A 12,975-nucleotide genomic window follows, 5' to 3' on the forward strand; every position below is an offset into this window, starting at 1 on the left:
AAGTGTGGTGATAATGTGTTACAAACTAGAGAATCAGAGAGACAGAATTGAGAGGTAGAATATTGGAGGAGGTAGAAGTGTGTATTATTCATTCTCATGGTCCTCTTTATATAGGAGTTGGGTTTATATCATCACGACAAAAAAGATGAGATTTACGTGGACAGCCACATATTTATAATATTTACAACAAATTTACTTTTTTTTCTTTTTTAAATAGTTCAACATTGTAGAGAAGTGACTGTCCATAACATTGGTATTGTGATTATAACAAATTACCTCAAAAATGATCGTTCATTACCCAAATTACAGAAAGTTAAAAGTCGTAACTAATGTAATTTTCTTCACTAGCACAATTGGATACAAAACGCACGTCTTATACCAACTTTGGACTATTTTTATTCTTTTGGTAGGAGTTCACATAGTTTATCCGATACAGCTGTATGTAATATGATCATTGTCTTGGTGCTAACTGCTAAGATAGGACTTGGAAAGTCCAGCACTTAGAAGGCACACTTAATTATTTGGGAATCAAAAGCACACCAAAGCAAATAATAGTAAACTTTTTTGCCAATATCTATAAGACACTGGCAATTTAGTTTGCTCGAGGTTGATTATTTTCATCATGCAGTAGTATTCTCTTCACCATCTTTTGTTCTGATTCGCTCCAAGGGCCGGTGTTTTTCCATTAAGATTATGAGCGAAGTAATTCTCGACAAATTTTTCCATTCCTATTTTCCCAGGAGATGGTGGCTTCTGAGGATCTCTCAGGGCGGTCACAGGTCCAATTTCTGACTCAAGTTTGGGCATGAAGAACATAGCAATTGAAATCCTTTCTTTCTCTGGGTTCACAATTACTCTGTGCTCAATACTTTTATAAAGCCCATCACTCAGAATCTGCAAAAAAATGAACCAAATTAGGACGATTACATTGTATGAATTAAGCAAACACCAGCGTGTTTCAATTGTTGCTCCTAACTAACTGTTATATTTCGGTCAGAATGTGTATTTTTCTTTGTTAAAATCTGCACATGGTTTGCTGTTAGAGAGATTATCTCATTGCCGAAATCAAGATCAGTTGACTTGATTTGGGGAAGGAGATAGACTTGATTTAGGCAATGGTGTGCAAGATTTCAGATCGAATCAATATCAATTGACTTGATTTGGAAAAGGCGAAGGACCTGATCCTAAATCTCTAACATTTGGTTTGGTTTTTCTTTTGGTCTGATTTCGTTTGCTTCTTTCATGACGATACTTAATTGGCTGCACACGATGGATAGTTGTATGGCCCAATTAGGGTTTGACACCTATATCCTTTTATTTTTCATTTTATATATTGGTATCGAAAACTCTGTAATAACCTCATTTTCCATTACCTTAATTATTGAATTTTCTGGTTTTGGCACTAGAGTAGTGATGATTTCTTTTTTAAAAAAAAAAAGAAAAGAAATCTGTGAGGCGTGTTGAGCAACAGTGAAGCAGTGCTTCTGCTTTACTTCTTTTGTATATTGAATGAGAATTGGTGGAAGGCGGTAGGCAGCACAGTGCTTCTGCTTTAGTTCTTTTGTAGTATTGTATGCGATTGTTGGAAGGTGGTAAGCAAGCACAGAAGAGAAAAAAAAAAGAGGAAAAGAAATTCCACTCTCTCCCGTTCTCACGTCCGAAAACAACCCAAAGAACAGAGCAAATTTCTCCAAGATTTTTCTCGCTCCACAGGCCATCGATCGACCCCAGACCACGTCCCACGCCTTCGCCTCCTCCTTTCGCAGCTGCCGGTAACAGCCTTTCGCCGTCTTGTGGGCCGTACACGGCGGTGGAGCACAAGGCCGGTTTACCCCCGTTTTGATTTCAAGCTTGATATCTCAAGCTACCAGTCACCACTCCTCACCAAACTCCATCCACAAGCTCGCCTCAACGTCCTGAAGCTCCCAGAAGTGGCCTTGCACGGCGGCGCTACTCGTGGTGGCGGCTGGAAGCCAGACCCGATCAAATCGAAAACCGAAGCTTCGAGCAATATATCTCGCGCTACAGGACGTTGTTTTGAGTGTTTCTTGAACTGGTGAACTCAGAGTGAGGATCTGAACAACTTTCCAGAAGGTATCGAGGCCTGAAGTTGCAGTTTTTACGTCGAACTAGGAGCTCGCCGGTTTCTGGGTTTTTCCGGCCAACCGACTGGTTTGAGGTAATTTCTATTCCTTCCGGTCATTTTCAGACTTCGTGCTAGTTATGAAAGTTGTCAAGCATGATGAGAGGAAGAAGAGCAGCCCGGCCCCGACACCATTGGTGGTGGTCGGCGGCGGCTCTGCCACTAACTCCGGCGGCCCTTTCCGGCCACCTCCGGGGATCAAAAATATGGTTTCTGTACATTTTCAGATTCTATATTTCAATACGATCATTTTGATATATTATACACAATTTTTGGATATCATATGATTAAGTTATGAATTTTACGATTTCGATCGATTTCGATCGTTCGATTTGTGATATGTGAAGATCGGACCGTCCGATGGACTTGTAGTTTTGATATGTTGATCTTATGACTGTCCCAGTGGCTTTGTGTGGTCATGGGCGAAGATCCGACCGTTGGATCTTCGTATAATTGCTAAACAGTGACTAGGAGGCGATTCGTGAGAATCCGTCCGTTGAATTTTCGTATAAATTAGCGGAGATGTTAGTAAGGACGATTCAGGAAGATCTGACCGTTGGATCTTCGTGATGATTTTTGGAGGATGATCCTAAAGGCGATCTGTGAGGATCCGAACGTTGGATCATCATTTAATTTCGATCCGACCGTTGGATTGTCGTTTGATTATGTTTTTGAGTTATTGGCTAAGTTAAGGTCATGTCTGATTAGGTGATCGACGGTTTGATTTGGCGGACGATTCGTGAAAGTGTATTTTGAGCTGTTAAGAAGACGCAGCGGGAATTTAGAGGTGAGTAAACCTCACGTGGTTCATATTACGAACCGAATAAATTTAATTACCTTATTTTGTCGTAATTGCGTGAAAATATTTATGAAATAAATATTTGTTTTAAAATCATATGGACTTGATCAACTACGGTCCATGGGTAAGTAAAATGATTTTTACTATACAAATGAATTTCTCGGTTTTATTGCATGTGAACTATAGTTGGTATTAGTGATTATCCCTGAGCGGATAATTACGTATATATATATTTACGTGATTATATGTGAATGGTGTGACATTGAAGAGTGTGGAATTGGGATGATTAAATTATTATGAATTGACATGTGACTTACCATATTTATATGTGATGAACATGATTGATGAGTTCTTGTTAATATTCATGATTTACATTGGAGGATGTATAGAGTTAGAGAATGTAGGGTTCTGAGGATGAAGTGTCCGAAGTTCGACGGTTAAGGATAACCGGAGTGTTTGTGTACTGAGGACGGGGATGTCCAAGGTGCGACGGTTTATTATTAACCGAAGTTGTGTGCTGAGGACGGGGATGTCCAAAGCGCGACGGTTTATTATTAACCGAAGTATATGGTGCTGAGGACGGGGATGTCCAAAGCGCGACGGTTATAGTGTTAACCGAAGTATTTTTGCCGTTGCTTGACCCTAGGCCAAGGTGTCAGAGGTAACGAGGCAGTTAGAGCTCTAACGTGTTATGGGATGGGACCAAAGTGGTGATAGTGTTGTGAGATAGGACCAAAAATGGTGATAGTGTTGTGTGATAAGACCAAAGTGGTGATATTGAATGGGTTTGACGTTTGCGTCGTGGATGTTGAGATTGTTGGTTGTATTGTTGAGTTATAAGAATTGTAATTTAAAATCAACAGTTCTTTCTTGTTTACTCATACTGGCTGTAAAAAGCTTACCGGGTTTTGTGTTGTTGCAACTCCCGGTACACTATTCAAATTGTGTAGCGGGAAATCCTACAGGTCAGGAGAACCAGGACGGTGATCGGGCTGCTTAGAGTAGTGTTATGTGAATTACAGCATTATATTGTGAGGTTTGTTATGCTCATTTAGAGCTTTGCAATTTTACTTTGTAAGAGTGAATTGTAATAATTAACTCGAGGGTTTCGAGTTTTTGTGTTGAGTGGTGAGTGGTGTGTTTGTTTGTGAGAAAAAAATTCAGAACGTTATTTGTATTAATTGTTTATTCATGTTTCGGATTTGAATTAGTTATTCAAAATTCAGGGCGTGACAAACTCTCTCCTCTTTCTTTAATTTGCTCTTTCCGGTGCCAAAGATTTGAGATTGTATTAGAGAGAAAGAACAAAAATAACAAAGAAATTATTGGAGGACGTCCATGTGGTCAGACGTGGGCAAGGAGGGCTGAGCCAGCCGGCGGTGTTCTAGTGCTACCAGTTTGCGGTTTGGTCTTTAGAAGGAAAACAGGACAGATGTGCGGTTCCGGGTTGCCATCAAGCCACATCACCCAATGGCAGCTAGAGGGCAAGGTTGTAATGCTATTTAGCTAGCTAGGGTTTTTATATGTAATTTCTTCGTTTCTCTGTGTGTGTGTGTTTGACAACAAACCTCACAAACCTCTAGAATGTCTCCAACATTGACAACAAAGGCACCATGGTCAAAGATCACAGGGAACCAAGCCCCATCTTTTTTAATTTGAAGGCCTTGAACTCCATTAACCTGGTGGAGAATAGTGATGCCACTACCATCAGAATGAGGCCTGAGGCCACCAATTAGCCCTGGTTGTTGGCATGGAGGATAGTGAGTCATCCTCAGTGACTGCAGACCATCTTGAAACAACTCTCACTACTAGAATTTTGCTTATAGGACACCCTCCTATAAGGGTGTCTATTGTTCACAAAGGCCACAAATGTCTTCATTAGCCACTATGCAGCCACTGAATCCATGACAGTGGTGATTACCCCAGTTTCTTTTGTAGCATAGAGCACCAAAATTGAAACGGTGCCTGGTTTTCAACTCAAAAGAATGTTGTCATGTCAGCTGTCATGTCAGCTACCATACACCAATTATAGTGTTAATAGCCAACTGTTAGAACAGTGTCTTCAAATGCCACATTATTAAAAAAAAAAGTATATATATATATATACATATATTAAACTAAAACCATTAAGTAGTGGAATAGATCAATTATGTCTACAAATGTATTCATATACATCATCACTTTCGATCAAAATCTAAAGTCGTAATAGATATGTAAATACAACTTATTGCACTAGCTTATCCGAGAATAAAGAAACTTATTGCAACTTACAAAGCTTAAACCTACCAAAAAGAGACATAGTTGATGTTTCATTTACTGGTATCAACTCCAAATCTTCACCCAGCTCCAACAAGGCATTATTTTGCACAGTAGTCTGACATTTACTTTCATGCCTATCCAAAGTGTTGCTAAAAACTTGTTAAGTTCATCTGATATTCTCTCTGCTGGTAACAAGAGAATCCAGCCTAGCTTGCGAGCTCCATATTTAAAAAGCACTACATTTTCGATAGAAGCTACCTGTAGAAAACACATGAATCATTACCATGTGACAGCACACAGAGTGAACGAGCAGCTAGTAGTTATAGTACTCCAGTAAAATTCCATGACAACAACACAGAGAGAGAGAGAGAGAGAGAGAGAGAGAACAGGGGAATACCTCTATTGACACTACGGCCAAGGTGGTTGTTCTCTTTTAGTGGATCAATTATAAGGAACAAACTCGTAAGTTTGTCTCACACCCCTTTGATGGTACACAGTTTCTAATAAACTCTTCACCTAGCAGTACATCATCCCCTCTATTATCTGGTACTTCAGCTTCAGAGAGAGAAGAAACTCAGAGACCAGGACAATACAAAAGAGCCATCCAACATTACAGGCACAAGAGATATCTCTTACCCACAATATTAGGTAGAGAGGATTTGTAAACTGGTCCATTTAAACTTACACAGTATTTCTCCCAATCAAATTTGCTTAAGTAATCCAAAAATCTGTAGAGGACCTACAAAACAGTGACACATATTAAGTAATGTGCTTAAACTAGGCGATCAAACTTAAATGCTTTACCATGAGAAAATGATATGAATTCTCATAATGGAGAATAGAGCCCTTACCAATACAATAGAAAAATGAAAGTAATCAGTTTCACTACTCAAAGCAAGAGATAAACCAAATGTTTGCAATAGATTATTTATGGCGTATGTACCTTCAGTGACTTGCCATGACACTCCAGCTATAGCACTTTTAACACTTTCAATTACATGACCCAATTTGATAATCTGATTCCCCTGCAAAAACATAAGGTAGGTTGACGAATGTCCTAATTAGTATAACTAGCAATGCAAAAACTATAAAACAATAAAATGATAGACATTAACCTCAAGCTGTGCAGCTAAAAAAGCCTTGACTCTCTAGGAAAGAACAAAATACTGCAAGCTGAGCATATAAAAAAGCCTCGATTCTCTGCAAAAGAAAAAAATGGGAGGAGTACCACCTTCAAAAGAAGGCAATTGCTTATCTTCTCTTTGATTGGTTCCTCCACTAGTTGCAGCCAACATAATAAACAAATTATTGCAACCACTGAACTCCAATATCCAAACGAGAAACATTTTATAATTGACAACCTGGGAAAACAAAGTTACTTTCAAGTTTGCCCTTATCTTCCCCACTTTAGACAATGCATATGCTGATGCTAGTGATATTCATGACATGGGGGTCAACAGAGTAAATTAGATAGCATGAAATATACAGAAGCATCAAACATGCATAAATCATTCCTAGATCGACACACATACTTGAGCATTGATAAATGAGACTTGTGGAGAAATTCGAAGAAGCTACTGCTAGCTAGAAGAATAAAAAAGAAAAGGTGAAATTCTCACATAGTCTTGAGATGAGAAATCGTTTAAGGTGGTGCGTGTGGGGCGTCCTGCACAATCCAAAAACTAGAAGTCAGAGAAGGGTGTTGAATCCACCAAATCGAAGCCCCAACAGCATCTGATGATCGATCGTTGTCGAAACCCCCGGTAGAGAGCATCGGATCCCGAATTCCTTGATCTTCTCCTTGAAGGCTAGATATAGTTATAGAGGAGAAGATGAAGCGATCCAAGGTGAGCGAGGTTACAGAGGCCAAACATGGACGACGTCTCTGAGAAGATTCAGCCTTCAATCTCGTTTCAAAAGAGCTAGGTCATATTTTGGTAAAGTGATCCAGAGTGCGTATTGTGGATATTGGGTGGGTTTCAACTTTCAAATACAATAAACAAAGTATAATTTTGGAACAAATTTTGGTTTTCCTGTCATCACCCATTCTTTTCATCTGACCAAAGACGAGGACCGATGCTTTTGCTGAACAAGAGATGTAATTTGGGGGTAAAACCCGTAAATATTTGTAACCAACCAATCCCCAGCGTACCAATTATGAATAATTTAATCAAATATGAGCATTGGGCCACCGAATGTTGGTGGCATCTCCATAACAACTCACCGATCAAATTACACGGTGCAAAACTGTTCAATATACACACCAATTCAGAATAGTGCCCAAAATTGGTGTCCTATAGCCCATTTTGTAGTAGTGTCTTCCATCTCCTCCATCTTCATCTTTAGAAGTTTTCCCATGAACCCTAAAAGGGTCCGGGCAATCCTTTGTAATTCCAACATGTAGGTCTCCAAGGTATTCCTGCACTTATAGATCAAATTCGACAGTACAAAGACAGCTAATCAATAAAAAAATTTGTTTCAAGTTTGTGATCCAAACAGAATTTGAAATATATCATGTCATACATTAATATTAATCTAATTAGCCAAAGCATTAAACCCTAAATTTTTAAGGTAGAGAGAGAACCTCAGGGATGTAGGGAGCTCTGGGAAAAGATGGGGTTTCCTTCTAGGGTTGGTAAACATGTACAACCTGTTACCCCAGTCGAGTTTTTGATCTTGGGATTTGACAACAGTTCCATACCCTTCAACATCACCTGGCCTTACTTTGTATCTCATTTTCTCTTCCAAGGGAAGCTTGAAAAATGCCTCTAAATCTTGCTTCACTTTGTCCAGTAGTGCAGAGTTAACTCCATGGTTAACCAACTGCAAATAAAAATTAAATTTAATGTATGCAATGCAAACAGGACCTTCAACTCGAAAATTGTGATTTCCTGCAACTACGCAACTTAGTTCAACGATTAGATTGTTTATTCTTTATCTTTCTGTGGAAGAATCATCTATTCAAAATAACTTAACCAAGTAATCTATAATAATAATAGATCATCTTAATAAAAACTAACGCACTTTGTCATAAAATTGAAATGAAGATGATGGTAAATGGCTAACGATTTTTAATTTTGATAATTTTTTATAAGATTGGGAACTAGAGAATTATGCTTCCTGTTATTGAATTAAATGTTGGAAATAAAAGAGTAAAGAAATTTGTGTCCAGCACCATTTGGTCTAGTGACATAAGTCTCCCATTCGTAAGTGGAAAATCGTGAGTTCGACTCACAATAGATTAGTTATTGTATTTGATAAAAATAAAAACTTTAAATTTGACGGAGTCCCGCTTTAAAATCTCTTTCTGATCTCTCGGTATTATATTTATGGATGAATATAAAAACAAAGTAGCTGCATAAGGGTTACACAAGAATATTATATAGTTGAAAAGAGATCACCAATTATATTATTTTGGTAGGAAAAAGGTGGACAGAAATAACCTGAAAAATTCCCCATTCTTCGCAAGTTGAGTGCAACTTTTCAAGTTCATCTTTGTTTTCAGACTGATTGATTAGGACCAACTGTCTCATGTCAATGGTGGGGATTGTGGCAAGGATAGTCCCATCAGAGACCGGAGACTCCTGATCTGAGATAACATAGTTTTGGGGGACTTCGATCACTGAATCATCGGTGATGAGTTTCTCAATACTATTGACTCCTGAGTCATGATGTGAGGGGCCAAAGCTGCTTCCTGGTTTTGATGATACCATTTGTCTAGTGATGGAGGGTATAGCTAGGTTGGTGATGATGACACAAAGCAAGGCTGGGGTATTTATAGCCAGATCCTTCTTCCTCTCTCTCTCTCTCTCTCTCTCTCCCAGTCTGTATGTACGTTTTTATATTTGGCAATTGTATTAGTTACCTTAAAGAAAACTTATCCTATTTTGGGGGTAGGTGTATCCGACTTGAGATCTCTTGAACACATTAATTGAGAACTTACAAAGCAGTGGAATCCTCACTAAAGCCTTGGAGGGATACTGATAATCATAATTAGTAATTTTTCGTGCAAATAAAACACGTCAATGCGTGTTTTTTAAAAATACTTTCGTACTTCATATTTTTAAAACCAGCTCGTTAAGTTTTTCATATTTTTATAATATGTTTCACCTTCAAGGAAAATCTGGGTGAGGAGAAATCCCCTCAAGGTGAATCTAAGTGAGGAGAAATACCCTTAAGGCGTGATTCTGTGTGAGAAGTAATTCTGTAAATGCAAATCTGTATAAGGAGAGATCTCCTCAAAGAGAATATGGGTGAGGAGAAATCTCCTCAAAGCGAATTTGGATGAGAAGTATTCCCTTCAAGGAAAATCCGAGTGAGGAGTGGAATTCAAGTGATGAGAAATTCTCTGAAGACGATTCTAGACAAGGAGAATTCATGATGAAGAAATTTCAAAAAGTAACTCATTCACTTCATCTTTCTCAATTATATGGGATTGACCTCAATTATATTAAAGCTTCAGACAAAGAGAACATACTATTGGGTTATTATCCTCTTATAGGGGAAACAGTCGGCAACTCTAAAGAGATCTATAACTATCATGTTCATTACTACAATTCGTATTATATGGATCATATGTCTTGGTCTGATTATTGCTTTTTTATACACCAGTGAGAGACTTTTCAACTACCTAGAGTCTCTTTTTGGATGTAGAAGAAGTTGACATTCATATGTATTTATATGTAATTCCAATAAATTGACTCTTTCAAAAACGATATATTTTCTCCTATATCCCCGATATTTCTGATATCTCTATTTTTCAAAGTTCTGATATATATATGTAGATACAATCCTTGCTCATATTCAAAAAACTAAACTTGCTCATGCACTCATTACAGCAAAGTAAAATTACTTTTTTATTCACACGGTTAAATTGTCGTTGCACGTTCGTAAAATTTGCATTGAAATTCATCAACCCTTACCGAGATTATTGAACCACCATTGTAATGCCCCGTACCTTACAGTTTTTACTAGTTACATTTTACCGTGATTGACCGAAGAGTGACTTTTTCTTTAGTCCGGTAAATTAGGAAATTTATTTGAGAATATCGTAGTATATGAAAAATCGAGTTCGTGGACACGTAGTTTGTTTAAATCGGAGTTGTATTGGGGAAGTTGTGGTAAAAAGGGGAAGTTACTATTCCTAGCATGGTTTTTTTTTAAAAAAGGTCCCCCCCCCCCCCCTTTTTCCTTCTTCCTTCTTCCTTCTTTCTTTTTCTCTTCTTTCTTTCTTTCTCTTTTCTGCAAAACCGGAACCCATTTCCGACTAAATCACCGCCACCGGCCGCACTACCGGCAATTAGAGGATCTTCTCTTCCTCCTCTTGCATCTAAGGTAAGATTTCTGACTTGGGTAACCTTGATTTGAGAAGAAATCGGTGAGGGATTTCAAGAAAGGGGAAAATCGGATTTTTCTTTGATCTTCGGTTTCCGGCGGTTTCCGGCCGGATTCTTTGAGGGTTTTGGTTGTTGGGGAGGTGTTGAACGTGTTCCTAACCTTGTTGCAGCTTGTTTTGATCTGTGGAAGAAGATTTGAATGTGTTTGAGCGTGTGAACAGTAACTGTCGAGTTCTTGGTTTTTGTTTGATTTCCCCAGCCATTTCGGCTTGATTTTGGTTGTTGTTGCAGGTATAGAAGTTGATGGGTGTGTTGTTGAGATGATTTTGAACTTGTTTTAGGCTTGAGGTTGTTTGGTTTGAGATTTCTTGGAAAATTGATGTTGGTTAAGGTTGTTTTGATTGTTATGGTTTATAATTTTATGGGTTAAGTCTCTTGGTAAAAGGCTATTGTTGAATTATTTTGTTGGGAATTAGAGAGGAGATTGTGATTTGAAAAGGAAACATTAAGAGAGAATTTGGAGATTTTGGAAAGAGAATTATTTATAATTTGGTGGTTAGTTTTAGTTAAGAAATTGAAATTGTAAGGAATTCCGAAATTCGAGAGTTGAATCCTAAATTGAAGAATTGGTTGTTAGAGGAAATTTTGTGAATAACAAGCATTACTTTTTGAGGGAATGAGTTTTGATTCTTAGATTATTTTCTTATTGAGGTTAATTATATCCTGCCAATTATTACAGGACATACTGAACCCTCGAGCGAGGAGGACACGGGCAGGCAGCAGGATTAGCTGCGAGACTCACTTGTGAGTGCACTTTTATTTTATTTAAATAATGCATGCAACATGGTATTAAATTTATAATGGAATGTTATTTGAGTAAATGTGGTTTTCATGGAAAGAAAAGAATTTAAGGAAAGGAGTTGGCAAGGAGGCTATTCTCGGTGCATGCGTACATTACCTAGTCGGCAGTCCCCTCTAGGTAATAGTCTGGTCGGCAGTCCCCTCTAGACTATATCCCTGTCGGCAGTCCCCTCCGGTGAGTCATCTGGTCGGCATTCCCCTCCAGATGAGGTAGTTAGTCGGCAGTCCCCTCTAACCACTGCCTCCTAAATTCCGGTCGGCAGTCCCCTCCGATGCGTCATCTGGGCGGCAGTCCCCTCCAGATGGCATGAGGTGGCTAGGCAGCAGTCCTCTCTAGTCATCGAGCGATGTTTCATGAAAGGATGGTTTTCAAAGGAATGAGTTGGAATTGTTTTATAAATCCCGCTGCATGTTGGATTTTTATTAACGAGAAAATGGGAAAGCATTCAAGCATTGGTTTCATAGTTTATTTTAGTTTCGTCCACTCACTCTAACGGTTTTTAAATGTTTTCCCCTGGGCCCTTCGGTTTCAAATGCCCAGATTTCAGATTTGCCGAGATCGCGTCCAGGAACTTGGGGCATAGGGAACAGCGCTTCCGTTTTGACTGTAGGTTAATACTTAACCTACCTTGTATGATATCGGCTTAGTTATGTATGACTGCTCTGATAACCATATTAAATTTGGTGAATGTTAATGCTTGAGAATCTGTTATCGTATTGAAGTTAAGGTGACATTCGTGCTTTCGGAATGTAATATATACACTTGGAATGTAAATATTGGAATGTATCTATGAGTGTGAGTTTAGTTTTAAGCATGTCCAGGTTTTGTGAATTGTTGGGTAGCCATTTTAGGGGAGGTTCTGCCGATTTTTCGGCAGGATTTCACTTAAAGTGGGTCCCACAGGCTCGTATCCGGGTTTTGGGGTGAAACTTGGGTCGGGTTCTGTCAATTGAAGATTTCGACTAATAATTTTGTTACACAAACCATGTAAGAAAGGAAGATATATACCCAATCACAGACTATCATCGATCCATGTCTGGCAAGTAAATTTACTGCTTGCATGTCGCATAACATAGTTCAGTTCAACTTCATAGACCTGGTTTGCCAGGAGGCGTGGACAGTATTGTCCATCATATAGCTAAGTTCGATCGAAAAAGAGTCCTAGATTTTTTAGTTAGATTACCAGACACTTAATGTAGACGGAAGAGGGGTATGTAATTAGCGACATGCTCTGATGTCCAATGTTGATCATTTACTGACGGAAGAGGGACAGAGGGTCACTGTACCTTGATCTGGATTCTGGCACTTGAACCTTTATAGTTTAAGGAGCTAGCACATATCTGATTTATGCATGCATATGTGTGTTACCAAGTAAACGAATAATGAAGCAACCTCTGACTTTTTCGTCTTCTTTAATGAATTATTAGCTATGATTTCAGTTGGCTAAAGTCTAAAGATGCTTTTCACAAGTAAACTGCAGAATTATGGTGAAATACTTGCAGCTGATCATTCAACATAACCTACGCTTTGGTCCGTTGCGTAACTGCGTTTTGGCTCGAGAGGGTCAGAGGGTGAT

General features: G+C 38.7%; 2 long non-coding RNA genes and 1 pseudogene across 2 annotated transcripts; 1 reads left to right on the top strand and 2 right to left on the bottom strand.

The window, feature by feature from the left end:
* Positions 1-373: 373 nt before the first annotated feature.
* Positions 374-8,914, bottom strand: LOC133728413 (protein SRG1-like; annotated as a pseudogene).
* Positions 1,812-4,067, top strand: LOC133737855 (uncharacterized). Its single transcript, XR_009859898.1, has 3 exons — positions 1,812-2,179; positions 2,852-2,930; positions 3,893-4,067. It is a non-coding gene; the product is annotated as an uncharacterized LOC133737855 (long non-coding RNA).
* LOC133719425 (uncharacterized) lies at positions 5,091-5,934 on the bottom strand. Its single transcript, XR_009851147.1, has 3 exons — positions 5,838-5,934; positions 5,599-5,756; positions 5,091-5,459 (listed from the first exon to the last, which is right to left on the bottom strand). It is a non-coding gene; the product is annotated as an uncharacterized LOC133719425 (long non-coding RNA).
* Positions 8,915-12,975: the final 4,061 nt, after the last annotated feature.

Source organism: Rosa rugosa, chromosome 1 (genome assembly GCF_958449725.1).
Source record: "Rosa rugosa chromosome 1, drRosRugo1.1, whole genome shotgun sequence".
NCBI lineage: Eukaryota > Viridiplantae > Streptophyta > Magnoliopsida > Rosales > Rosaceae > Rosa > Rosa rugosa.